At 36.7% G+C, this 27,751-nt stretch overlaps 1 long non-coding RNA gene across 1 annotated transcript; it reads left to right on the forward strand.

Annotated features, from left to right (window-relative positions):
• Positions 1-6,384: 6,384 nt before the first annotated feature.
• LOC123239320 lies at positions 6,385-26,840 on the forward strand. Its single transcript, XR_006505725.1, has 3 exons — positions 6,385-6,458; positions 15,184-15,249; positions 26,758-26,840. It is a non-coding gene; the product is annotated as an uncharacterized LOC123239320 (long non-coding RNA).
• The last annotated feature ends 911 nt before the right edge of the window (positions 26,841-27,751 follow it).

Below are 27,751 nucleotides of genomic sequence, written 5' to 3' on the forward strand. Positions count from 1 at the left end.
TTATGATTTTATAATATGGTCCGAGTCTTGATCCTTGATGCTGGAGTTTCAGGATTTGGGTCCAAATGTTGGCTCTAATGTTTGCTAGCCCTGTGATAATGGGCAAGTCACTTGGTCTCTTTGGTCCTTAATTTCCTTATATGTAAAATGAAGGAGTTGTACATGATTTCTTAATGAGTACCAGGAAGATTTGTTTTTTACAGCAAACCTTTCCATACCTCATCCCTGTCACCCCGTGTAAATGTGACTTGCTTCATTCCCAATACCCTTATACTCAGCCTTTCCTAGGAAAAATCGTGAAAAAAGCAAAATTTGTCCCAACCATCATATTTCTAGTTCAGTGTCATACCCTTCTTATTTTGTCTTCAGTAGACTATATATAAGCACACACACACACACACACACACACACACACACACACACACACGCACGCGCGCGCGCGCGCACGTGAAAGAACCCCCATCCCAGTGAGACATTTGGTAAAAGTAGAAGATCTGCTGGAACTAACAGAAAGAGATTGTCAGGTAAAGAGGAAAGACTTCATATACAAAGTAGATATTCCCTAGCTTGAATACCTAAATTACATATGAAGAGGCCAGCTAGACATCTTCTTTAGATGATCCTCTGTGTAGATGGGAGATAAAAATGACTATTAAAACTAATCACTCTAAGAAAATACTAGGGGCAAGAGTATTTGAGTCAGGAACAATTTGTTCACAAAAGAAGCCAACTTTCTCTCATAGCCTGAGGATGACAAACAACCTCAGAGCTGAGGCTAATGACAGAGACAAAAGAGAAAAGCTTCTCCAAATTCCAAGCCATTGATGGCAAACTTTTTAGAGATCCACCCCCACCCTACCTGCCCCAAACTAAGTGCCATGCCCACCTGCCCCCAGAGACCAGGGGCCATCCTCCTCCCCTACTTCCCCCGCCCCAGTCCCCAGTGTACCCTGGTCCCTCTTTACCCCACACAGGGTAGGAAGAAAGTGCTCCCATTGGGCTGCTGGGTGGAGGAGTGGGTTAAGTGAGCAATGTCCTCAGAGAGTGTATAGAGGGGGAGAGGAGTGGCCCAAGTGCTCCACTCCCCTCCAGCTCTGCCACCTGTGAGCCACCCACATTATCCCCCATAGGGTGGAGTATGTAAAAAAAAAAAATGTCATCAGGCAGGGTGGAGAGTGGGAAGGGAGAAGCTCCTCCTGAGTCCCTCTGCCTTTCTAGTAATTAACTGATAGGTTAGGGAGAGGCTGTGTGCCCACAGAGAGAACTCCATGTGTCTTCTTTGGTACCTGTGCCATAGGTTCACCATCACTATTCTAAGTTATAGATCTTTACTCTAGAATGAAAGGGGTATGGAACACTTACACTAAAAAGATCACAAGCACACACAATTCTATCCAGTCAAGCTAGGGGCTGTGAAGGTGGAAATGGATTTGCCTCTCAAAGAACAACTGCAGGTGACCAATAGATTAACTCCTTCAATAGTCTCACATATCCAACCTTTACAGGGACCAGTTGCTGGGCAACCTCCTCAGTACTCTCAGGCAGCAGTAGTAGCTCAGCAGCACTGGCTGTGCCCACTGAAACAAGCTGGAATCTGGTGAAAAGCCTGGACAGCTACCTAGTGACATGCTCCACTCAGCCCAACTTCACAGTGTCCTGTCCAGCAGAGACATTCACACCTCTGGAGGGGCAGCCCCAGATGAACTGTGGAGCAACTCAGAGAGAATATTATCAAAAATCCTCCAGAAAGGCCCTGGACATGGTGGTTGAGAGCTCTGGATTCCCTACCTGTCTCTTCATCACTGCTCCACCTACAATACTCTTCACTCCTAGACTTTGAGTGAATTTTTAATTAGAATGTGGCTCTGGATTTGGGAGAAATGATTTATAAATACTGTTCTTGACATACAATTTAGGTAATTATCTTTACAAAAGAACTAAATGACTCTACTAACTGATCCCTAAGTAGAAGCATACTAATGGGGGTTCATGAGCCAGTGTTTAGGAGGTTAGCCACATAGAGGGATACATCTTGAACTCTGGAGGTACCACAGGAGGTATAACCCCTCTGAGGACCTGTCATACATAAAAATATGCCTATATTTGTAACTTTTGTGCATATGTGTACATATGTACACATATTCATATGTCTTTAATGTAAATATATCTACAAGGATACATAAACTTGTCTACATGACCTAAGAGAAAATAATAGCTAGGAGTTAGTAATTATCTGAGATAGGATTCAAACACTATACACACATACACAAACATACGTATACATGTATACAAAAAGGGGCAGGTAGGTGGCCCAGTGGATAGCGTACTGGCCTGGAGTTAAAAGACTCATTCTCCTGAGTTCAGATCTGGTCTCAGATACTTGCTATGTGACCTTGGGCAAGTTATTTAAACCCGTTCGTCTCAGTTTCTTCATCTATAAAATGAATTGGAGAAAGAAATGGCAAACTACTCCAGTATCTTTGCCAAATGGAGTCACAAAATGTCAGACACAAATGAAATGACCGAACAACAAAAACACATAAAAATACATAAATACAAACATTTGTACATATACATGTTTATTTGTGTGGATACATATATGTCTAAGAACTAAAATATACCTATGATATCAATGCACAATTATGTATTTTATGCACATTGACACTTCAAAGGGAATTTGTTCTACTAATGTAGGGATATAAACATTTTTGTCTCATCATATAAATGAGAAGCTTTCTTCTGTTAAAGGAATACTAAGAATCAGTAGATGTGTATGAGGAACAAGTCACTTTACCTCTAAGGGCTGTCTTTTCCTCATCTCTAAGATGAAGGGATAGGACTAAATGATCTTTTAGGTCCTTTCCAAATTTTAACTTTCTACAATTCCAAGCATTTAGGGGCCTGAGGATTTTTTTCCTGTCACTGAAACCACACCATCTAGACAGCTGCCTGATTAACACTAAATCCTTGGTGAAAAGTGCTCCATAGTGGGTTTTGGCTTATGTGTATTGGCAGGGGCACAGGGACAGCAGATGGTCCCTCAAATTGAATTTATTTCCTCTGCACAGGTGAAAAGAAAAAAAGAGGAAGGGTTGCTTTTTATGTTAAAAAAAGCATTTTCTCCACTATACCAAAAGCACTTAGGAAAGAACCATGAACTTTACTTTCCTACAGGAAACTTTTGTGAATAACTCTGGACTTGAACTCAAGAAATCTGGTGTCTAAATGCCACTTCAAAAAATCACTACTTCTATGACCCTGGAAAAGACACTTAATTTCTCTGGGTTTTGGTTTTCTCATCTGCAAATTAAGGCTAATGATCACACTAAATTATTGTTTAAAAGTGTTGCTTTGAGAACCAAATATGATAATGATTATAAAGTGATTTGAGAATTTTTAAGAATACAAATATCAGTTATTGTTGTTATTCCCAATAACCAAAATTGTTGGTAAATGAATGAATGGAGAAATTAAAGTAAAAAAAATTAAGTGTAAATAGGAAGTGAGGTTCTGAGTACATACATGCAAAAGTGATGCAGAGACTTTGTCCTCAATGAGCTCGGGGGCTAGAGGTTACAAAGAGAAGGGAGGAGTTTGGGTTTGGTTTGGTTTGGTTTGGTTTTTTTTCCCCCAGGAAGGGGGTATGGCTAATACATATATATAAGTGTGGCAGCAGCAGTGCAGATGGCAAGATGGTCCATGTGAAAAACCATTTAGAATATGAGAATAGTCTGATATATGGGCTGGCTAAATATGGTAAAATAGGGGAATTTGCACTTGCAGACTTAGAAAGACTGCTCAACTCTAGAGAATGAGCTACAAAACTAAGTGGATTAACTCCCTGGGAAATTGAAGGCATATTGTGTGAAGTTCTGATCCATACAAGAAGAAGAAAGGAAGCTATAGGATAAAGGCTTTATGATGTGTTTTTCAGGTACACTGAATCTCTGGGATCTTCCTTTATGGAATTTTACATTGTTGTTTTGTAAGAATGAGTTTCTCATTTAATTGGGTCATCCATTATTTTTGTTGTTTTTGTTATTATTATTCCATCTATAATAAAATTATTGGTGAATTATCTTGGAATTTGATTCAATGTGCATGTATATGGAACTTATAACATAACTGGACTTCTAACATGATAGTATAGTTTTTCTTCCTAAAGTTTGATATTCTGAGGCAAAGTGTCACTCCCTCTGGCAAAAATAAACTAAAATAAAATAAAGAAAAAATTCACTAAACTCTCTCACCCTATGTGACTGTATACTGGACTGTGGAGCATAGCATTGGTTTGGAATGATGGATGGCTTAACAATTCAACCCAATCAGACAAGACTAGTCATCAATCACTTTAAATCAATGATAGACCTTAGGTGTATGTATGTGTATATATGTGTGTGTCTTTGTGTGTGTGTGTGTGTGTGTGTGCGTGTGTGTGTGTGTGTGTGTGCATGTGCCTTTCCTTCTTATTCATTCTGGTGACCAGAGAGTTGTAGAAAGTACCCTCATGGCCTAAAATGAGTAAAGAAAATGGCTTTTAACGCTGCTTCCATGCTCTATCCATCACTCACTCCTGTTCAAGGCCCCATAAAGTGGATTTTCTCAAGGCCCATCTTTCTCATCTCACAAGCAGCTTAAACAATAGGTATGTAGAAGTAAAAAAAGAAAAAGAAAAAGAAAACAGGTCCGAGATGCATGTATTGCATGCTTCGTTTTAGCAGTGTTCCAGAATGTAATAAGATTTTAAAAGAAAGATGCAGAAGAATTCATAAAGGAATCACACTTCCTTCTTACCAAATGCTCCCCAGCTCCCCATTAGTGGTTCCCTAAGAACAGTATTTCTTCCATCAAAATATATCACCTCAGTACCTATCTCATGATATACTCATAGTGTCAGAATGTTTTTGTTTTTTTTTAATGAAAAGCATCCTTTTAAAAATGCTCCCCATGGGGGCTGCTAGATGGCTCAGTGGATTGAGAACCAGACCTGGAGTCTGGAGGTCCTGGGTTCAAATCTGTCCTCAGACATTTCCTAGATGTGTGACCGTAGGCAAGTCACTTAATCCCCATTACCTAGCACTTATTTCTCTTCTGCCTTGGAATACACAGTATTGATTCCAAGATGGAAGGTAAGGATTGTTTTTTGTTTTTTTTAAAACATCCAGCACGACGGATTCTACTATTGCCTTTTATTTTGTTCTGTTTATACAAGAAAATAATAGATCTCAATTCTACTTTTTCTTTAGGACTCCATTTTTCTATACCTGCATGTTGCTGAATAAATAACAAATGAATTAAATGTAAAGAAGTACCTTATAATCACTAGATTGGGTCTCAGACACATCAGAATTGCAATGTAAGGATCTCCTATGTCATATATATTGGTAAATCAAGTCCAAGGAGCTCATATGTTATTTTTTCCAATCTCATTAAAGAATATTATACAACATGACTGAGATCCAGATTTTCTGATACTAGCTTGCTCAGTGACCTAGGTTCCAATGACAGTTAAATAATAAGAATATCAGTTTAGTACTTGAAGGACCACCTAATCCAGTGTCTTCATATTTACAGATTAGGAAACTGAGACCCAGAGAAGTAAAAGGAATGACTTTCCTAAAGTCTGACAGGTCCAAATGGCAGAGCCAGATTTTAAATTTAGATTATTTTAATCCTAATCTACTACTTCTTACCAAGGCTCCTGCTTAGAATAGTGAAAAGAAGAGAAATTTCAGGAGTCCCACCTCTGATGTTATTATCCATGTTGCATTGCTAAGTCAATGAATTTCCATTTCTTTTTCCTTAAAATAAGGATGTTGGACTAGATATCTTGTGAGGCAACTTCCAACTTTTAAATGAGAAAAGAAAAAAATGACCATACCAGTAATTTTACTGGGATAAGGAATAAGGGAATATCCAGATGAAGAAACCCCCTATTCCAATAAAAGTCAGTCTATCTAGACCAGTTGGGTCAAATTCAAATAGAAATCAAGGTCACTTATCAACTTAGAAAATCATTTCAGAAAAACTTGGAAAGACATATGAATTGAGGCAAAGTGAACAGAACCAGAAGAATACTCTATTCAGTGATGGAAATATTGCACGATGATCAGCTGTGAAGAGCTAAACTATTATTAGGAAAACAAGATAATCTCAAGGGACTCATGATTGAAAAATGCTTTCCACAGCCAAAGGAACTGTTGGAGTCTGATTGCAGATCAAAGCAGGGCATTTTTCATTTCATTTCCCTCATGAGTTTTTTTTTTATTATTGCATGTGTGATATGTGTCTTTCTTCATGACATGGACAATATGGAAATATGTTTTGCATGACAGCACTGGCATGACTTATATCAACCTATTTTTTGCCCCAGGGCAAGTGGGAGGGAGAGAATCCGAATTGAGAATATCCAGTAATAATCGTCAAAAATCCTTTCTTTATGTCATTGAAAAAAGGAGGTAAGAAAATATTGGAATCCTCATATTAACATTCTCTATGTTGCATTGTGTTTTTATTTACTCATTGAATATTTACCAATTAAATTTTAATCTGATCTGGGCTAAATTCACACAATCAAATAAATAAATATTTATTTATTAAGCAAATAATATGTGATGAGAGAATATTGGCAACAATAGCAAGAGTAACTTTATCATCAGGTCTTTTTGAAAACATCTATGAGTCTACCTATTATCTTTTTTTTTTTCAAATTCAATTTTTTAAACTCCTTCAGGTGGCGAAAATTTGAGAGTTGTAGGAGTGTAATAGTCCATCCAACATGTCAGACCATTTTAGTAATATTAATAAGTAACAAGGGCCATGTCTCCCATTTTACAGTTCCAGAATCTAAAGATGAAGGAAATGCCCCTTCCTGAGGTCAGACTGTGAGTCAGAGCTAGTCATGGAAAATGGGAACTGTGGTTGCTCAACTAGTGAGGTAACGCTGTTCTTGAAGTAATGAGACAAATGACAGCCTGAATCCATTCAAGCCCTGATTTTTTTTTTTAAATGTGCTTGTGCTACATGAGGACAACTGGGCATGTGATAGAGTGACTAAGGCACAATTAAAATGAAAGTAATGAATTCAGGAGCACAGGTCCTTGCAGAGGAGTCAAAAATAGAACCCTAAATCTTTTTTTTTTCCAGGTGAATTAGTTTAAATTCGCTGAAAAACAAAAGCAAGAAATAATTATCTCCAAGTACAGAGAAACAAGTAAACTTCTACTCCATCAAAGATAGAAGATCTGGGAACATCTTCCTGAGGTTGTATTTTTACATGCTGAGTTGCAGCCCAGATACTGTTGTATGGCTACCAAATTATAGGCTATATCCAATTCTCACATAGTTCTTTTTTTCATTGGTTGTACAGGAAAAGTAATAGCATGTCATTCTCTTTTACTTGCGGGATTTAGGTATTCTTCTTCCTAAAATTGGTTACTTTGCTATGAAAACTTGCCAGCTTGGGCATTGGAGGTGTGTGCTTGCTGTTGAAGCGGGGGTGGAAAACCCCATAAAAATGGGAGGATCTGCCAAAGAGCTGGTTATAGTTACTCGTTCTTGGATTGAAGTGGCATGTTTATGACTCATAGGCTCACTATTATCTAACCTTAACAGTATTATCCAGAGATCTTTATCATTTAAATGACTACTTCAGAAAAAAGATCTCTGGGCAATTTTACTATGAAAAAAATTATGAACATCCACTCAATAGGTGGTTGGCATCCTACCAGTTTCTTCTTTCATTTCACTGTCCTATAGATAATCTACAAAAACTCTATATATAATATTTTAAGATTTAAAAAATATTATATATATACATATATATATATGATCTCATTTGATCACAGCCTTGTAAGTTATGGTTATACTATTTTTGCAAAGAAGGAAACCAAGACTTGGAAAGGTTAGGTGTTTTGCCCAGAGACCCACAGCTATTTAATGTCAGGAACAGAACTAACCAGGTCTACCTTACTATAATAATGCCACGCTGCCTCAGTCTACAAATCTATAAAAAATCCAATTAAACAACGTGCAAAAAAATTCTCCAAATGCTTAACTTCTTATATCTTAAGCATGAGGCTAGTTAAATGTAATTTAACACATAAAAAAAAAACTACCAAACACAGATATTACCAATTAACATATGATTTGAACAATCAACATTCAGGCAATTAATAGTACTCTTTCCATTTCTTTAATGTGGGTTTCTGTGAGAGCATATGTTAACTTGAGGGAAAGAGAAATCATTTATTTAGACAAGGTTTAAGAGAAATTTTGCATGCCAAAGAACAATGGTTATTTCCATTTCAGTAAGATTCAGCTTATCAGGCTTGGGACTGCTTGACCTAACCTAAGACAATATTAGGGAGCGGTACAAATCCGTCTGGGAAAGATGCTAGGAATTTTGACTCAGTTGAGAATTTCAGAGGAACTATTTTGGCAGACAGGACCTCTGTTCTGGACATCTGTGTTTTCTCAGATTCATTTGATGCTTTCTCTTTTTTCCCCTCTTTTTTTTTCACCCTTTTTTAAAGTGTCCTCTTGCCCTCCATCTATTCATCTGGCTTGTAGAAAAGTATATAATCATTTATTATCACACTTCATTTTTGTAGAATAAGAAGCCATTACTCTATTTTTATTGAAATGGGAAATGGAAGAACAAAGATTCTAAGTGAGCTCTACCCAGGAATGCTGAGAAAATCAGCAGTCAAATTATAGCACCTAGTGCCTGAGCCACAACAAGCAATTTGTTAACATGGGGCAAAGAGCAGGAAACATGCCCTCAAATTGACTTTTAAGTTGGTAGAGGTATACACCCCAGGAAACAGGCATCCCACTGAGCTCAGAGATCTGCTACAATAGAGATAAAGAATGGGATGTTGTGGAAAGAGAGCAAGGAAAGACCAAATAGAAACTCAACTGAAACAAGGGGAGGAAAGGGAGTCTTTGCTAAACTAATTGTTTTTATATTTCTAGGATAGAGAGGGTCCTTCTACATTATACTGAAACCTCCTTTCTTGATTTCAGTGCCCTGGACAAAGCCCTGGTAACCTCTTCCAAGTTAATCCTCTGCCTACTGCATTCCCAGGTAGCAATGGATCCAAAAGAAGTGTTAATTGACAACAGTAAAGAAAGATAGATGGCATAGAGAGACCTAAGTTTGAATTAGGCAGCTAAGGGAGGTTAAGTGGATAGAATTCTGAACTCAGAATCAGGAGATCCTAAATTCAAATCAAGTCTCAGATATTTTTACTAGCTGTGTGATTCTAAATGAAGAATTTATCTACTCTGTCTGCCTTAGTTTCCGAATCTGTTAAATTCAGTTAATAATAACACCATTCTCCCAGGCTATTTGTGGGTATAAAATGAGATAGTATTTGTAAAAAGCTTTTCAAACCATAAAATATTATATAAATGGTAGCTTTTATAATCCTTCTTTAGATAGTTAGTAGCCAGTGTTATTTCAGGTAAATCACAACCTCTTGCAGCCTCAGTTTCCTCATTTATAAAATGAAGATAGCAATATCAGGGGATTTGTGAGGTCAAATGGGATAGTAAAGCATCTACAAACCTTATTGTCCAAATGCTAGCTATGATCATGAATTTGACACTATTGGCATTATTGACAATGGTCATCCCCTCTGCTGAAATATGAGATGGAGTCTTCAATTTCCTGTTGAACTAGAAGACTTCACTCTATCTTCTTCCCATATTTTTGATTGTTTAGTTTGTAAAAGCATCAACAGACTATTAGATTTATAGAAACACAGAAGAAAGAACAGGCTCTTTTGTCTATCAAAAGATTGTTTCCAAACCATCAGGAAGAAAAGAACTAGATTCTTTAGAATCAATGGTTTTATATTTTTATACTCTCTCTTGGAGTGGTGCGCTATGGTAGGACTAGCAAAAGTTTTCAAGTTTACATGCCCAAACTGCAATTTCAACCTGCCTGTGAGCCCCTCCCCAACTCCTGCATTACTCAGAGGGTGGAGGAAGGAAGTACTTGCTTTGAGTGGCTGGACAGGGGGGAGGGACATGTAAAAAATGTCCTTCAGAACTGGGAAGAGGGGGAACAGAGCAGCTCCCCCAGTGCCAGCTTGGCACATGTGCCAATACTTTGCCAATGTTGCTCTGTGGGTTTTGACAAGGAATGACTATTCTAGAGTAATTACTTATTCCCTCCTACCTGAATTAACAGTTTTTATTTCATTAAATTTGCTGAAAGCTCATAGAGTATATTTTAGAATGATGTTTCAGTACATCTCAATAGCATCAGCAACCAAGAGAGCTAATGTAATTTTAGCCTATAAGGAAATGTAGTGTCCAGGACTAAATAAATGTTCATCCCACTGGATCACATCTTGAGAAGAGTTTGTTTTAAGTATTACATTTTGGCAAGGTCTCTTGAGAACTGAAAATTGTCCAGAAAAGGGCAACCAGGTTGATTGTCTCAATATTATGCCATGCCATGTGAGGATCTGCTGAGGAATTCAGGGATATTTAGAGTGGAGAAATGAAAACAAAATTGATCCAATAGTTTTCAAGACTTATAAAGATGGTCACTGGAGAGTGGGATGAATTTCCTTCTGTTTTAGTCTGAGGGGAAGAACTAAGAGCAGTGGCTAAAACTTACATTGAAGAAAATTTAAGATTAGTCTAAGGGGGAAAAGTCCTAACGAAGAGGGCTGTACAAAGATGCATTAGCCTATCTTGGGAAATATAACAAGGGAAGGATGAATAATCACTTAGGAGTTATTTAGAGAAGGAAATATTTTTTGGATATAAATTTTATTAAATTGCTCCTAATTTCTAATCAAATTGAAATTCCATTTATTTTCTCCATGAGCTTTTGAACCTCTTTTTTCCATTTGGTCATTTCTAATTTTTAAGAAACTTTTTTTCTTCATTGTATTTTTGTATATCTTTTTTCCATTTGGTCAGTTCTGCTTTGAATTGCTTTCATTTCTCTTCCTCATTTTTCCTCTGCCCCTCTCTTAATTTACTTTTGACATATTTTTGAGCTCTTCCAGAACCTAAGACTAATTCACATTTTTTTGAAGTTTTTCATGTAGCTGCTTTGATCTCACTATCCCCTACTGAGTCTGTGCCTTGCTATGCTTTGTCTCTATAATAATTTTCTATGGTTAGGTGTTTTTGTTGTTGCTGTTATTTTGTTTGCTCATTTCCTCAGACTTTTTCTTGATTTTTACTTTTACCTTAAAGGTGGGCTCTGTTCTCAGAGCATCCTCTTAAATTTCAGTTTTTCCTTACTGATACCTTCAGCTCTAGCTCTGGATTTCTGAAACTTTAAGTTCTTCCAAGGTGGTATGATAGCCTGTGGGCTAAGTAAGAGCTCTGGAAGTCACCTGCTGCTGATTCAATCTCCTCTAGGGACTGCTGATGACTTGCAGGGCTCAGAGCACTGTGGGCTGCCTTGTTCTCAGATTCATGGCCTTACCTCAGGCTTGGGCAGAGGCTTTGGGCCTCACTCTGGTTTTACACAGGCCTGGTGCTGTGAACAGAGTTGTGCTGGGTTTTGGAGCCCTGCTTTGGGCTTGGGAAAGAGCTCTTGGCCTCCTCTTGGGCTTGTACCAGCTAGGTTCTCTGGGGACTGCCTTGCTCTAGGGCCTTACCTTGGGCAGGGGCTCAGAGTCTCAATCTGAGTATACATCAGCTAGGTGTACTTGGGTTGTCTTGTGCGAGGGTCTTGGGCCCTCACTAGGCTTGTGATAGGCTGGAATTTCAAGGGGTGGGCATAGGGTGCTCTGCTCTTGGCTTAGGCAAGGTCTCAGGCTCTCAAAGTTGGCTTGGGCTCATATTCAGAATCTGGAATAGTAGATGTAGGTGGCCTTGTTGTTGGCTTATACTGGTACTTCTTGATACAGCCTTCCTAGGGTCTATGCTTCCCTCTCACCCAGTGAACCAGAGCCTCTCTGCCTACTTTTCAAGATGTTTTCTATAGGAAAATTGCTTCACTCGAACCAGGTGTTGGTTCTGCCATTCCAGTATTCATTTTGAAGATTTATTTTATGGTTGGTTGTAGAGGATTCTCTGAGTGGCTAGAGCTCTCCCTACTTCTACTCTTCCATGTTGGCTTTGACTTCTATTTTAAGTAATTTTAAAAAGGCTTATTAATACTAAATGAAGAGCAGATTAATTTATTTAAAGCACGGAAAGGCTATGTAAGTTTATGAATAGTGTAATGAACAGAATGAAGAGAACATTATATACAGTAATAGAACTATTGCTTGAAGAATAATTTGTCTATATCCACCTTCTGAGAAAGAATTGGCAAATAGAAATAAGCAAGATATACTTTTATATACACATATAACTTTTTGTCATAGGATGGGGGGAAGATTCCTGGAAATTTTAAAGTAAGAAACAAATAAGTTAAAAAATTAAAAACAAATGAACTGAACCTGGACTTGTTAGTTTAAGTGACTAGCTTATAGAACCCAGCTAATAGAACCCAGCAACATATGGACCAGGCAGGTAGGAGGTACAGTGGATAAAGTACCAAATCTTGAGTCAGGACAATCTAAGTTCAAATCCAACCTTGGAAATTTACTAGCTGTGTGATCCCTGGCAAGTCAATTAATCCTGTTTGCTTTAGTTTCCACATTTGTAAAATGATTTGGAGAAGGAAATGATAAACCACTCTATTATCTTTGTCAAAAAAAAACAAAATAGGGGCAAAAAGAGTTAGACATGGCCAAAATAACACAACGACAACATCATGTGGACCATTAGCTTTACACAGTGGGAAAAGGCTGCTCCCTAGGCCCAAAGTGAATTCCTAACCTCACTCGGTCCCCTAAAAAAATTCACACTGTTGATCAGAAAAAAGTGATAGAGTGTGGATTGCTGAGCATAACTTGGCCCTACTGCTGGGAAAACTATTCAAGGCATATGCCCTACTGATGGTAGGTCACTAGTGTTAAGCTTGTAAGCAAAGTATGGTGTATTTATGTAGCTACTCTAGTGTGTTTGTCCAGAAGATTAAAACACTCATGATGAAATGGAGAGTACATGTAAGTATTTTTTAAAAGCCAGAATAAAACCACAAATGTTTGTTTATATTTTTACTAAATATGTTAGCAATGGTCCCCTTGCCAAAAAAAGAGGCACTTTATTTTACTAATGTTATTAGTAAATATGTATTTTCCTAAGTATTCTTAAAACACAACTTTATGGTACAGAAAATCCAGAGGGAATGGAATATCATACAATTGAATAGGTTTGGGAATTCTATAAAAATTTGTAACCATGGCACCCTTGTCATTAGCAATCAAGTAATCTTGATAAAAAGTAAAGCAATTAGCCTTTAAGAAGAACATAAAGCTAATTAAAAATGACAACTTAGTCATCTTGGCAAACAACAACCCAGAAATCAGTCATTACTACCCACTGTATAGTGATAATGCAATAAACTATTGGCTTTAAAATGACCTTTTTTCAAATTAGTTTTAAAATAATCCTCAAAAAGGTAACAAAAACTTTTCCCTTTTTTATACGATAAGAGACTCATTTCTTCTCCTTTATTATGATTCATTCCCTTTAAGGTCTATCCGTTATGGCTAAATAAAGAACTTTTAAAAAAAACACATTAGATGTTTGCTTGAATCTGGTCCTTGGAGATATATCCGTTGGCATAAATTATGTAGCCTTAGAAAATCATATAAACTTGGTACCAGAAGAACCCATGGAGATCATCTAGTTCAACTCATATGATCTAAAATCTTTTCTACAATCAAAATTTCACCAATCAATGGTCAGTTATCCTCATCTGGAGTATTTATGGTGACTGGAAACTCATTACCTACCAAGGGGACCAATTCCACTCTGGAACAACTTTAAGAAAAATTTCATCATGTCAAGAGGAAAGAGGTCTCACTCTATTTTCCAATCATTGTTCCTAGTTCTGCTTTGTGGTGCCACACAAAACAAATCTAATCCTTCTGCCACACCAGAAGCCTTTCTCCATGCCTGGTTCCCCAACACAAGTCTTCTTTTAGTCAGGCTGAACATCTCTATTACTTTCAACCAACTCTTTTTATGACACTATTTAATGAAAATCCCTTCACCATTCTGGTTGCCATATATTGGACACCACACAGTTTGTCCATGTCCTTCCTAAAATGTGGGACAAAGAAGTAAGCACAATAGTACAGATGCTAGATATTCAAATAGAGAAAAAGAAAAGGAACACATCATTTCTCCTGGAACCATATATCTTTTAATACAGCATCAGTTTCATTGGGGATTTTGTCTGTCCTGCTTTATTATTAGATAACATTGAAAACCACTGAGTTCTTTTTCCTATTATCTACATTTACTCATGTCTTCTTCATCTGTTATTTATACAGGTGATTGTTTTAGATCTAAATTACAACTTTATAATTATACATATTAAATGTTATTTTCTTGAACTGTTGTCATCATTATAGACTACTGAGATCTTTGTGGATAACAAAAATAGATGTTCAGGAAAAGATGAATTCTGGCTTAATTAATTAATTAATTACTAATTAATTCTGGTTCTAATATTTCTTACATATAACCATGGGCAATTGATAATAAATTGGAGTAGAAGAAAAATGGGGAACAAAACTTATCCAAAAGGATTCACCATATAAGATAATGAATTAATCTAATATATTATATTATCTTTTAAGAATTCAAAAAGAGAGCACTATTTTTGTAAGTTTATCTTTTTTCTTATAATTTCTATTGCATATTATTCCTATTTTTCTCTTAAAGCTTTTAAACTCCATCTCTCCTCTTAATTTTATATTCTGTTTATTCCATCTTATCCTCTTTTTCTTTAGGTCACTCTCTTTTTTCTTCCAGTAGAAAGAAGGTTCTTTGAAAGCAGAAATTGTTAGCCTTTTTAAAAATGTTTCACAGTTCCCCGAATAGTAGCAAATATATCATAAGGTTCTGGACTTCATATAACAATGTATTTTCATTTCTCTTGAATACTTTTCATATTTTGTTTGTGTTATAGTCATTTGTGCATTTTCACTGTTCCCACCATGCATTTGCAAGATCCATAATGATAGGGATTACGTCACATGTATCCTTTTCGCTCCTTCAGTGTCTACCCACTCACATGTTTTGCTCAAAGCAAGTAACTAATAATTTTTAATTTTTCTTCATTCCTGAAATCATAACTTCCAGAAAGAAGTCAAAGCTGTATCTACACAAAATAACCTTCTGACTGTTTGAGCTCATGTAACCAGTCAAGTAAGTATTTGTGTCTGAAAAAGTTGTATAATTAGAGTCTGTAAAATGGAATGTTTATTGTGGATCTTCCAGGCCACCCTAAATCAAGAGATAATGACCAATAGTTGAATATAACATTGTATATAGTAAAATAAATGAAAAGAATGATGGAACAAAGTTGAATGTCCTATAAGAGTCCTATAAGGTCAACAATGGACCCTGAAAAAGAGATTAGGAAATGTGCTTGCCTACATTCCTTGAAGAGGTGAGGTACTATGAATGCAAAACACTACATACAGTTTCAGGCATGAGACTTGGGCTGATTGTTTTTCAACTATTTCTCTTTGTAACAAGGATAAGATAGCTAGAAATGATCTGACATTCAATGAAAGATAGCAATCAAATTTTAAAAATATATTTAAAATAGAATTTGAAGGAAAATGTCTCACATAAGTTTTTGCTTTATGAAGCTATTTCTGAGGGATGAGAGCATTATCACTGTAATCAAAAGGTTTATAAAATGCTGTTTGGAGTGATATATATATACACACACATATATATATACACACACAAAGAAAGATAGATATGTAGACAGATATAGATATATGCATATGTTAATGTAACAGAAGTCATTTTTGATGTTTTCCCTTCCAGTTTTTACCCTCCTTTGTGACCAAAAAAACAACCTATATATCCAGTAGAAAGAACATTGTCAGTCAATTTATAAAATATCCTACTCTAGTATTCTGCCACGTTCTGTTGTGAGGGAGGTGATATTATCATCTCTTCTTGACATTTCCAATACTCATATTTCAATATTTTTAGTAATTTCAGTTGTTTATATTAATTACTGAAGTCATTGCAAGTCCTTAATATTTACTGTACTTTTAGCACAGTATCACATGAAGTAATTAAGTATGATTCTTTCCATTATATAGATGAGAAAAGTGAGATTCAGTGATTATGTACTCATGGTTTTGTACCTAATGAATGTTATATTTTAGACTCAGAATCAAGTCTGACTCTAGAGTTAGTACTGTGAAATAAGACTGAAAAAGTAGGTTGGCAACCAATTACAGAGAGCATGAAATGCCAAAATAAGGAATTTGTATTTTCATTTTTGTTCACACTAGGAATGTACTATATATTATAGGTATCTATAAACATGGGAATGACAGGTTCAGGCCTATGCATTAGGGATATTATTTCCTAGTTTTAGGAAAGATGGGTTGGAAAAGCGAAAGGCTAAGGACAGGAAATTATATTTGGAGGCTATTTCAAAAATCCAAATAATGAAATCTTATATTTGGTGTAAGATGAGAGGAAGGGATGGATGGGAAAGATATTATGGAAATAGGATCTACAGCACTAGCCAATTCATTAGATAGGGGAAAGAAGAAAAATAAAAATAATCCAAGAAGTTTATTTCTTCAAATAACTATTGCCTATGCAAGACTGGGCTAAATGATGGGGACCTCAAAACAAAAAATTAAATGATCACTGTCTTCAGTGGTGGAGGGTGGTTTATAATATGTGCACAGAAAAATTGAAAATACAAGGTGAATTGAGGACCAAAAAAAATTAGCAATTGACATAATAAGGAGAGGTTTCACTCTATTGCAAATATGAATAACATAGAAATAGGTTCTGAACAATGATATATGTATTACCCAGTGGATTTGCTTATCAGCTTCGGGAAGGTGAAGGGAAGGGAGGGGGTGATCATGAATCTTGTAACCATGGAAAAATATTCTAAAGAAAAAAAATAAAAGGTGGGGATGGAAGTGATGGGTTGTGAAGGAAAAATCAAGGTTTAACAACTAAATGGAAAGGGGTATAAGAAGATAAAGGTAAGGAAAGAGTCTAGGTTTACTATAATTTTACAAATCTGGTTGATGGAGTAGACAGTGAAACCTGCAATGGAAATAAGGAAATGTTAAATCTTGTAGGTAGTTTAGTGGTAATAAATTCTATTAAGGACCATTAATACATTCTATTAAGGCCTTTGAGAAGAGGCCTATGAAACAACTAGATAGTGACACTTTCCAGGTAGTTGGCAATTAGAGACTCAACTAAAAAAGATATAGTATATTCTTGTTATATAGGATACCAACACAAAGGCAAAAGTCCCACTTGAGAGGTTTCCCTCTCACTATCTCACACCCCCTCACCCAGCATCCCAAGCAGAAGAAATAGATAAAAGTAAAGTAGATCTGTGAAATTTTCTGCTTCCTCAGCAATATTCCTCACAAATTCTTGAAATGTCACCTGGTGGGCAGAATCCTCAATCTATCTCTTATCCTTTTGTGATGCTTACAAATATGCCCAAGCCTCTCCTATCTGTAAGAAAATCTTACTACACTCTATCCTCCCCTCAGACTATTATCCAATATTTCTCCTCCATTTCTACAAATAAACCAAACTCCTAAATGGCTATCTATTTTCATTGACTCCCCTTTCTCTTCTTTCTTTTTTGTCTTCTGCCTTCTAACCTCATCACATCATTCAATTGAAAGTACTTTCCAAAAACAAACAAACAAATAAATAAATAAGGAAGTACTCTCCCTAAAGTCACTAATGATCTAATCTCTAAACCTAATGACCTTTGCTCAAGAATACTGCTCTCAGAGCCAGGAAGACCTGAGTTCAAGCCAAATCTTTGACACATATTAGCTGTGTGACATTTGGCAAGTCATCTTCTCAGTGATTTAGAAAACATTCTCTAAAAATTTTTTTTAAAAAGATTCAAAGAATGTGCTCATCTGTGTTGGGAGAGAAGTTTTCCTTACTTGGGAACTCCTTATATAAATTAAATCACAAATCCAGGGCCAATCCTTATCTCTATTCATTCTTTTTGACCTCTCTGTAGGAACCAACACCAAACCACACTCTGCCAATGACTATGCCATTCTTGGGAAGTTTCCTCCGTGATGCTGTCTTGAGGTTAGCTTGTTATCTGTCTGTCCTCTAGATCTGCTATCTCAGTCCTCCAGGTGACATTCTGAATCAGATGTCTCATAGGCTCTTCATATACAACATGTCCCCCTAAAACCCCATTTGTCATTATTCTTCCTCAAACCCAACCCTGTTCTGAATTTCCTTATGTCTGTTGAGGGTACAATTGTCTTACCACTCAGTCAGGTTTGTAATCTCAACATTCTCCTCAGCTCCTCATTGCACCTCATCACATGTATTCAGTCATGTACCAAGTTTTTGTCATTTCTTACTTCCACAACAGCTCTCAAATTGTATCCTTCTCTGCTCATGTCCTTATTCTCCCTCTCCTGTACTATTTAAATAGCTTCCTAATTGGTCTCCTCACCTCAAGTCTTTTTCCATTCTAAATCATCTTCCATACAGCCAACAATATACTTTTCCTAAAAAAAAAGTTTAACTGTATCACTTCCTTATTCCATAAACTCAGTGATTTCTTATAACTTCTTAGATCAAATATAAACTCTTCTATTCAAATTACAACCTGACCCCAACCTACCTTATCATCTATTATTCCACTCTACACATTGTAGCATTCAGACAAAATGCTCTCTTAGCAATCAGGCAATAAAATTAGCATTTAAAGGACATTAAGCAAATACTCTGTGCCAGGCACTGTGCTAAGCACCAAGGATAAAAAGGAAGAAAAAAAGTCTTGTTCCTACTCTCAAGGAGTTCTGTAATAAGGAACCTTTGGGACAAGATGGAGGACATCTTGAGTGACAGGAACTTCGGTTAAAGACCTTGGAATGTGCCCAGGTGGCTTGAGCCAGGGCCAGAAGACAGTTGGAACCACCCTATAAATACCCAGGGACAATAGCAAACTGGGTCTCATTTGGTAGAATTTCTGGGAGGAGGGTGGATTGGAGGGAGGGTAGGCCCGAGACCTGCAATCCAGCATCCATATCTAAGTGCCGAAGGAAATCAATTACCTGCTAATTAATAAGTAAAGTAATAAATAAAGTAATAAATATAGTAAATAAACCCTGTTACAGTTCAACCAAAGAAGACTGGTGTTCCTTTCCTAATTGGTGAATCATCTATAGCTGATTAGGGAAGATTTATAAACCATAGTCAGAATAGTGCTAATCCAACAAGCATATCTATACCAGCCCAAACCCACCCTTTACCATCAAACCCAACCCCCAAGCTAGGGCTAGGGTAGTTGTTAAAGACTTGTAACCACTTCCATTAGGTTCCTGACTTTGGTGCTGTTGTGGGCAGAGGCTTGGCTAAGCTGATCTTCACAGGCTTGGGGTCACTGACACATTGAGTAAAATCAATCACCTGGCAAACACTTCACAGTCCAATACTTTTAATCTCCCAATTTTCCTTATTTCTTCCAACTCCTGGTGCCTCCAACTCACCCAATTACCTTACATCTGTTTCATTTATGCTTATGTCTAGGCTCCACTATGCATTTACTACCCTGCATTTCCTACCCCAGGACAAGCTCTTCAATTCTAAACTCACTGCCATCCTGCTCATTTAAGCCTTGACTGACACCACCACCTTGAACCTTTCCCCTTTGACTGAAAGGCTAGAAGACAGTACCAAATTCCTCCCAAAGTTTTCCAAATAAGAGAGGCCAGAAACTAGACTAATTCCACTTGTTAGCTGCTATCCTGCTTGGTTTCAACTTCACAAGACTCCCCTGGCTGGGTGTTCCCCGATATCCAGTCCCCCCTCTCTCCCTTACATCCTCTACTTTCCTGTCTTCTTTTGTGTACTGTCTCCCCTTTAGATTTTATGTTCCTTGAAAGTAGAGACCATATTTCGTTTTATTAATTGTATCTCCTATAATCACAGTACCTGGCACAGAGAAGTTGCTTTATTAAGCAAATTTATTTTATTTATTAACATGCATTAATGTTTATTGAATTTTATATATGTATATGTACATATATGTGTGTGCATGTATGTATATATGTTGTGTGTATGTATAGATGAATGCAGCCCCCCCCACCCAATGGAATATAAAATAATCAAGGGAAGGAATTGTTTTTTTCTTTTGTCTTTGTATCCTCAAAATCTAACACAGTCACTAACACTTAACTAAGCACTTAATAAATGTTTATTAATGGGTTGCTAGTTGATGTGTTGATTGAAAATAGGTTCTGACAGGGATTTATAGGTCTATGCTATATGCCAAAGCAGCATCCCAATAGGATTATAATTAATTAAAAGTCTGACAGATCTCAAAGGAAAGATCCATTTTGGATTACCAAAGGAATAAAAAAATATAAAGTTTATCTACATATCATTAAGAACATAGGAAAGTCTAAGTAGAGACTGATATGCAGCAATCAAATATAGATCCCCTAAAGGGAATATAAAAGTGAGATGTCTAAATAGACTTGGGCAGCCCCTTTTTACATAGGGCTTTATGTTGGTAGGTACCCACACAGGCTTGGTAGGCATGTCTGGAACTAAACTGGCACAAATAGGGTTGGGAAGGAGGGAAGGATGATAAAATAGTCACGATCCACCCTTAACAGAATTGGTACACTGTTGAACTTGAAATCTTACGTGCATCAGTGCACAAAAAATGATCCAAGAGAAGTGTATGCGTGCCATTGTTTCCTTTGCTGATAAAGGTACAATGCTTTGAAATTGAATATATACCAAAGACAGCAGGAAGAGTGGGATTACCTGGTTCAGGTTGTCAGAATTTGACATAGTCCCAGCAAATTATCTTATATTTTGTGAACTAGATTATTATCATCCTCAAAGAGCCTTTATCCAAGATACTAAGACTTCATTGATCCTGGTATCTGAGGCCCCAACTCAAAGTTTCAATCCTATACAACTAAAAAAATGATGATACTATCAAGAGAAGTAGAAGAGTTGAGAGGACAGATAGGTTTTCCTGAAAAATTAGCATAATTGAGCACATGTTGAATTTCAGATACCAACAGGTGACCAGTCAAGAGGAAGTTGCAAAGGTCAAGCTTGATCTCTGAAGAGATGTTGGGGCAGAATATGCTCTTTGAGAGTTATCTGCAGAGGAATAATTACCCAAGTCACTGGAATTAATATGTCTGTCAAAGAAAACATTGTAGAGAAAAGAAACAACCAACCATAACACGATTGGATGAGGTCAGAGACTATTGGGGAGTTACACATGCAGATGCATCTCCTTATTAATGTTTATTTTGCCACTGTTTGTCTATACATAAGTTCTTATTGCTTAAAGACTACATCCTATTTATTTCTGACAAATGTCTTTTTATATCTCTTTGGGTCATTTCTAATTTTGGTTTTTCTGAGACCTTGTTCTTCTGAGATTCATAGCCATATATCACAACTGAAAGAATTCTAATATTAAGGAGATGGGTTCTGGCAATGGTAAATAGGATCATATAGCTAGAAAGGATTCCTAGGGGGCAGCTAAGCTCAGTGGATTGAAAGCCAGGCCTAGAAACAGTAGATACTAAGTTCAAATCTGGCCTCAGACATTTCCTAGCTGTGTGACCCTGGATAAGTCACTTGACCTCCATTGCCTAGCCCTTATCACTTTTCTGCCTTGGCTCCAAGACAGAAGGTAAGGGTTTTAAATAAATAAATTTTAAAAAATAGAAAGGATTCCTGAGCCATTCATTTCAACCCATTCCTTTTACCGTAAGGAAATAGTCATACAGGGAATAGGATTACACAGAATAGTTTAAGATCATCCAGAACACCACACAATCCCTTGAATCACTAGTTGGTCCCCCCTTGGTATCTGAAATTCAACATATGCTAAATTATGATAATTTTCTTTCTAGAAAATCTATCTGTCCTCTCAACTCTCCTACTTCTTTTGATAGCATCATTTTTCTTCAATTTGCTCAGGTTTGAAATTCTGAAATGGAGTTTCAGATATCAGGCTGAATGGAAAAGCCCCATTATCTTTGATAAAGTTGGATTAGAGATAAGACTGGTTCATAATACCTAGACAATGACCTGGAACTGTATTAAGCTTAGCTAAGTATGGGGTCATCCCACTTTCAGGATAATCTCTTCTTAATCAATTCTCAGCCAGTTCTGGGGACTTTTCAATAATACTACAAAACTCTAATACAATTAGTCTTTGTGGATATTTCTTGAGTCTATACTACAGGTCACACAGTATAGAAAAATTAGGATTTTCTGGGAGTTTCAGTAATAAGAAATATCCTTGAATTTAGTCTACATTGAATCTAAATCATAGCAAATGCAGTAAAAAAGCAGCTCAAATTATAAGGGATTCAGTGTTGTCATATTATTTGAATATGCCTTTTAGATCATTTAATAATTCCTTTCCATGTCTTATGATGAAATATTTTGTCAGCTGGCCAATAAAAATATTGAAGGCAGGTATACATGGACTCATACAATGTGTGTAAGTCAAACCTATATCAAGATATTCAGTTGGCCTGGTTCTGGAATGATTTCCAGGAATTGATGCAGAGTGAAAGGAGCAGAACCAGAAGAACATTGTACACAGAGACTGATACACTGTGGTAAAATCGAATGTAATGGACTTCTGTACTAGCAGCAATGCAATGACCCAGGACAGCTCTGAGGGATTTATGGAAAAGACGTTACCCACATTCAGAGGAAGAACAACAGGAGTGGAAACAGAGGAAAAACAACTGCTTGAACACGTGGGTTGATGCAGACATGATTTGGGATGTAGACTTGAAATGACCACCCTGGTGCAATTATCAACAATATGGAAATAGGACTTGATCAACAACACATGAAGAAACCAGTGGAAATATGTTTTGGCTACAGGGGGCGGAGGGAAGAAGGTTCAGGGCTGGAGGGGAGAATAAGAACATGGATCATGTAACCATGGAAAAAATTTTTCTAAAAATTAAAATTTAAAAAAAAAGTAGTTACTGATAATAAAGGTGTAATCCAAGTAAAAACAAACAAACAAACAACAACAACAACAACAAAAAAAAAACCTTGTTTTTTTCAGGCTGCTTCCTACAGTAAAATTAGATCAAGTATTTTTACAGTGAGAATAGTGCAAGGAAACCTACTCTATGACTGGATAAATAGCAATTTCTTAGTAGAATTGAATCATGAACCTAAAACCTCAAACTGCAGAAGGCTCATGTCTTCAAATTCAAAAACCTCCAACAGAAGGATAATTCAGGAAAGTAGTATTTTCGAACTTGAGAGAATCATTTATTTAAACCAAGAAATTAATTTGTGCCCTACAAAGTCATTCTGGCACTATACTACACTGGCTATACAGGACTGTTTTACATATACGTATACAAACACACTCACATATTCTTCTGCTGTTAAAACTTCCTTTTCACTGCTTCCTCATCAGGAATTCAAGCAGTAGGAAATAGGTGAATACCAGTGAGAACATGTCAGTGTGCACTGCACCCTGAAGAAGAATTGTACTGTATTTTGTTACCAATTTTATTTTCCCCTACTTGGAAAAAAAATTTGATTATTGCAAACCCTATTGCCAACATTTGAAATAATTTCACAATACCATGAAATCTTCCAGGGTACCAAAAGAAGAAAGAAAAGAAAAAAAAAAAGCCAGATCTTCAAAGTTGCCAACATAACTCTAATGGAAAAGCAGGGACTCAGACCTGCGACAGGTCAGAAAGCCTCTTACTCCCTGTCCAATTGCTTTATAGGAACTGGATTGATTTTTTTTCTTTTTGCGAGGTAATGAAATATTTAAATAACTGCTACTTGGCACTTCTACAGAAAAGCTTATTCCCACAGTATTTCTTGCCAGAATTATAGAAGGAAGAACCAAATATCAAACGAGAGCTGTTGTTCTCGTGAGACTTTCAGTCTGATTCTTCTTACATGCCATCCCAAGTAAAATAGAAACGTAGAGGGATTGGGGGGGGGTGGGGGATGGCAGGCTCTATGGAAGGCTTTAGTCATCACCAAAATTTATCTGAGCAAAAATGGAAATCTACAAAAGCTATAGTTAAGTAATAATCTTGCTCTGACAAGGAATGGCTTAGGCTATAACCCTAATTTTTTCAGATTAAATTTGTGCTCAATTTTTAAAAGGAACTTAAAAGTTAGGACAACATGACCCTTATCTTGTTATCCTTGTTATCATCTAAATAAAATTAAATCTCTAGAAAGTTTCTCACTGGAAATAGTGGGTGGAACATAACATTGGTGAGCTCACTATGGTCCTTTTGATAAGGCAAAGGTTGTCTGCAAGGACTCCACACCAAGCAAGTTCTAAGCTGGCATTTACTGTAATAAACAGCTAAATGGCAACTGATGCCTTTAAATCCTTCAAGATTGTCTCTTGAGTCCAATGCAAAACTAAGGAAGAACTCATTTCTGTGAAGTTCCTCCATTTAATTGCAGCTTCCAAAATTTATTGACAGAAGAAAACAAAAACATTTGTGAGCATGGGGGCTGGTGGTAATTCAGGTACAGTGGAACCAGGAGGAATCTGCTGATTCCAGATGGAGTGGATATATTCCCATGGCACTTACTACTTGCCAAATGTTTCAGAAAGCAAACACATGACCTAAAAGATTTTGCAAGTGTGGGGTCTTAAAAAAAAACTCACAAAAAACCCTTCTTATTTAAAGTCATTTCTTAATTTCCAACCATAAGTTGTTTTTAAAAACACATACACTTTTAATTTTTTTTCAGCTGTCATGCCCACTTTAGTGAGTCTACATGTGTGGGTATGCCATAAAAGCTCAGTGGTGGTGGCAGATGTCCCCTTTGAAATATTTCATCTGCTGCTAAGGGGGTGCGGGTTGAGGGGGACACATGGGGGAGTGTCACTTTGGTGCCACGAACACCATTCCTTCTGAAGGCTTTAACACAGGACAGCCCCTCTGGGGCTACTGCAGGCCTGCCTGATGTCACTACAGCAAGCTGTATGGGAAGCAGAACAACATATGAATATGGCAAAGATTAAAAAAAGGAGAGAGGAATTTAAAATAATTATATCCTACCATAACCCTATTAAGATCTAAAAGAAGTTTCTTTAAAAAATAATTGTTGTTATCATGGAACTTCATGCTGTGGAGCAATGAATGACTGTTTCATTAGGAAAATATCTAGATGCAAATTTCTAGAAGTCAAGTCCAGTCATTTCAGTTCATTTTGACCTTTCCTTTTTCTGAATTCCTATAGCATTTATACTCCAAACCTCATGTTTTACCATGAAGTTGTACACTGCGCTTTATTGTTCTTTACGGTCTTGCTGTATCTCTCTAATTCACTCTTCCAATAGTCATAGTAAATTTTTGAGAATCATCCCAATCCAGTTTTAAGTAACTCACATGGTTACACAGTTTGTCTTTACAAAAAAGAGACTTCACATCCTTTAGCTTTTACCCATTGGTCTTTATTTTTCCATTGTGAATGTATAAAACAATCTGTTTGGATTATTTTCTTCAGCTGTTCTCTCTCTTGGCTTGACTTTCCTGATGGTTTGGGGAAAGAAGGTCATAAAAGAAGATTTGGGTCTTCTCCTTTATTAGACCAACACATGCATTTTAGGAGATGGGTTTTGAGACCCTAACATTGGAAGTTAAGAAATTTCAGGAGAGTAAGCTTCTGGAATATGGGACTCCTGGCATGTGAGTTTTGAAATCAGCCCCAAGAAGCAAGGAGTGACCTTTGGAAGGGACTTTGGGTCCTTCTACAACAATAGCTGAGACAAGGATCCATTCAGCCACAATGCCACACATTTGTATATGAACCTGGTAGAATAAATGCTATGTAGAAACTGTAGAATGTTCCCCCAAGGTATTAAGGAGAAGGGAGGTTTGGACATTTGTTCTTACCAAATCTCCAAAGTTAATATCCATTTGTAAAAGTTCATTGAAAAACCCAAATGAAACAATCTTTTCCTTTTCCCATATGTCAAAATTTGGAATACTGAAAGACAACTATTATGCCTCCCATTATGTCCTCATGGCTTCCCAAGGTAAACTTCACCTAGAGACATAGTTCCTAGATACCTCCTTATCCTGATCTCACTCTGATGTATGTAATCAAAACATGTTTTAGTAGTTGAACAATATAATTGTTTTGATTTATGGTTTACGGTTAATTAAAACTCTTAGTTTTGTTTTGTTTTAACAGAAGATTTACTACCAAATTAGGTGTCTTTCATAACATACAAATTTTTTTAAATTCAAATGAAGGACTTTACATTTCTCTGCTAGATTTTCATTTGACTATTTTCAGTCTACCATAAGATCTTATAGAGAGGATTTTAAATCTTGACTTAGACATTTATGACATTCTCACCTTCCATCTCTCTTCCCCCTCTTTCCCTCTTCTTCTTTCTTTCTCCTCCGCCCCACTTCCCCAAGTTTTATTGTTTTGTTTCATCTGCAAATCTTAGACTATTCAGATTTTTTCTCTTTTGCCAACTCAAGGCTAAAATTTTTGAAACAAGACAGTACCAGAGAAAGAATCTTAAAGCATCATATAAGAGACATTTATTGATGTTTATCGATACATTATTCAAAATTCTTTAAATTACATCTATTAAAAATCCACCTATAGATCGAATTGTCTCATCTTATTTCCCAGGATATCATGAGGTAATCAGACAACTACTCTGTGGAAATCAAGAATCATTCAAGATAACTGAAGTAAGCCCTGGAACTGTGATGTTCAATCACAGGCATCATAATGCAAACAACAGAAGAAGTAAAAGGCTTGTTGTACCTAAGAAATATCTTACCTGGAAAGTGAGATGGAAGGATAAAAGATAGAGCTACTATCCATCATCTTCTTTTAAGTGATCTTCATACCTAAGAAATATATAAAAAAGTGAAAATCAAAGGATGAATAAAATGGCCACTTCAATTAATATTTATCTGTAATTTTCTTCAATTTCTTCAGCTCCAGTTCTCTCTTGTTCTGGGAGGATTCACATAGTCTGGAACTCTTTCTAGTTCTTTGACAAACCCTGTTTTGGGTTTTGCCACATTGCTACTCTGTGCAAGCTATATAGCTCTAGCAGGAAAGACATCTTAGAAGCCATAAATCTTATTCAACTCCTTCACTTTATAGATGGGGAAATGGAAACACCCAGAAGTTAAGTGATTGGCTTAAGAGCACACAGTAAATATCAGAGAGGTCTATCAACCCAAGTCCAGTGGTTTCATAGCCACTTCTCAGGCAATTGCATCCTAATGCCTTGCAGGCTTCAGGGGTTTCTGCATTGAGCTAGATCCCTGAGTTCAGCAAACATCAGTTAAATATCTTAAATAAACAGGTTTCTCTAAGGTCCTTTTGACTAGGGATTAATTTAGAGTTGGTTCACTTCCCCTAAGACATGAGTCACTACCAATGGTATCCTACCAGTGGCCCAATATAATTAGTTGTTCAATATAGACACAAACCTATTGGACTGATACAACTGCACAATATTAAAGTAGGCATTCAACATACCATGCTCAGGTTCTAATCTGCTAGGATCATGGAGATGTTTAGAGCATTTCTAACTTGTTTCCCCAGTGGGCCAGGTAGGTTGAAAAGTGCATGAGGCTGGAATCATAGCAGAGTATTAGGATACACC

This window comes from Gracilinanus agilis, chromosome 3 (genome assembly GCF_016433145.1).
Source record: "Gracilinanus agilis isolate LMUSP501 chromosome 3, AgileGrace, whole genome shotgun sequence".
Lineage (NCBI taxonomy): Eukaryota > Metazoa > Chordata > Mammalia > Didelphimorphia > Didelphidae > Gracilinanus > Gracilinanus agilis.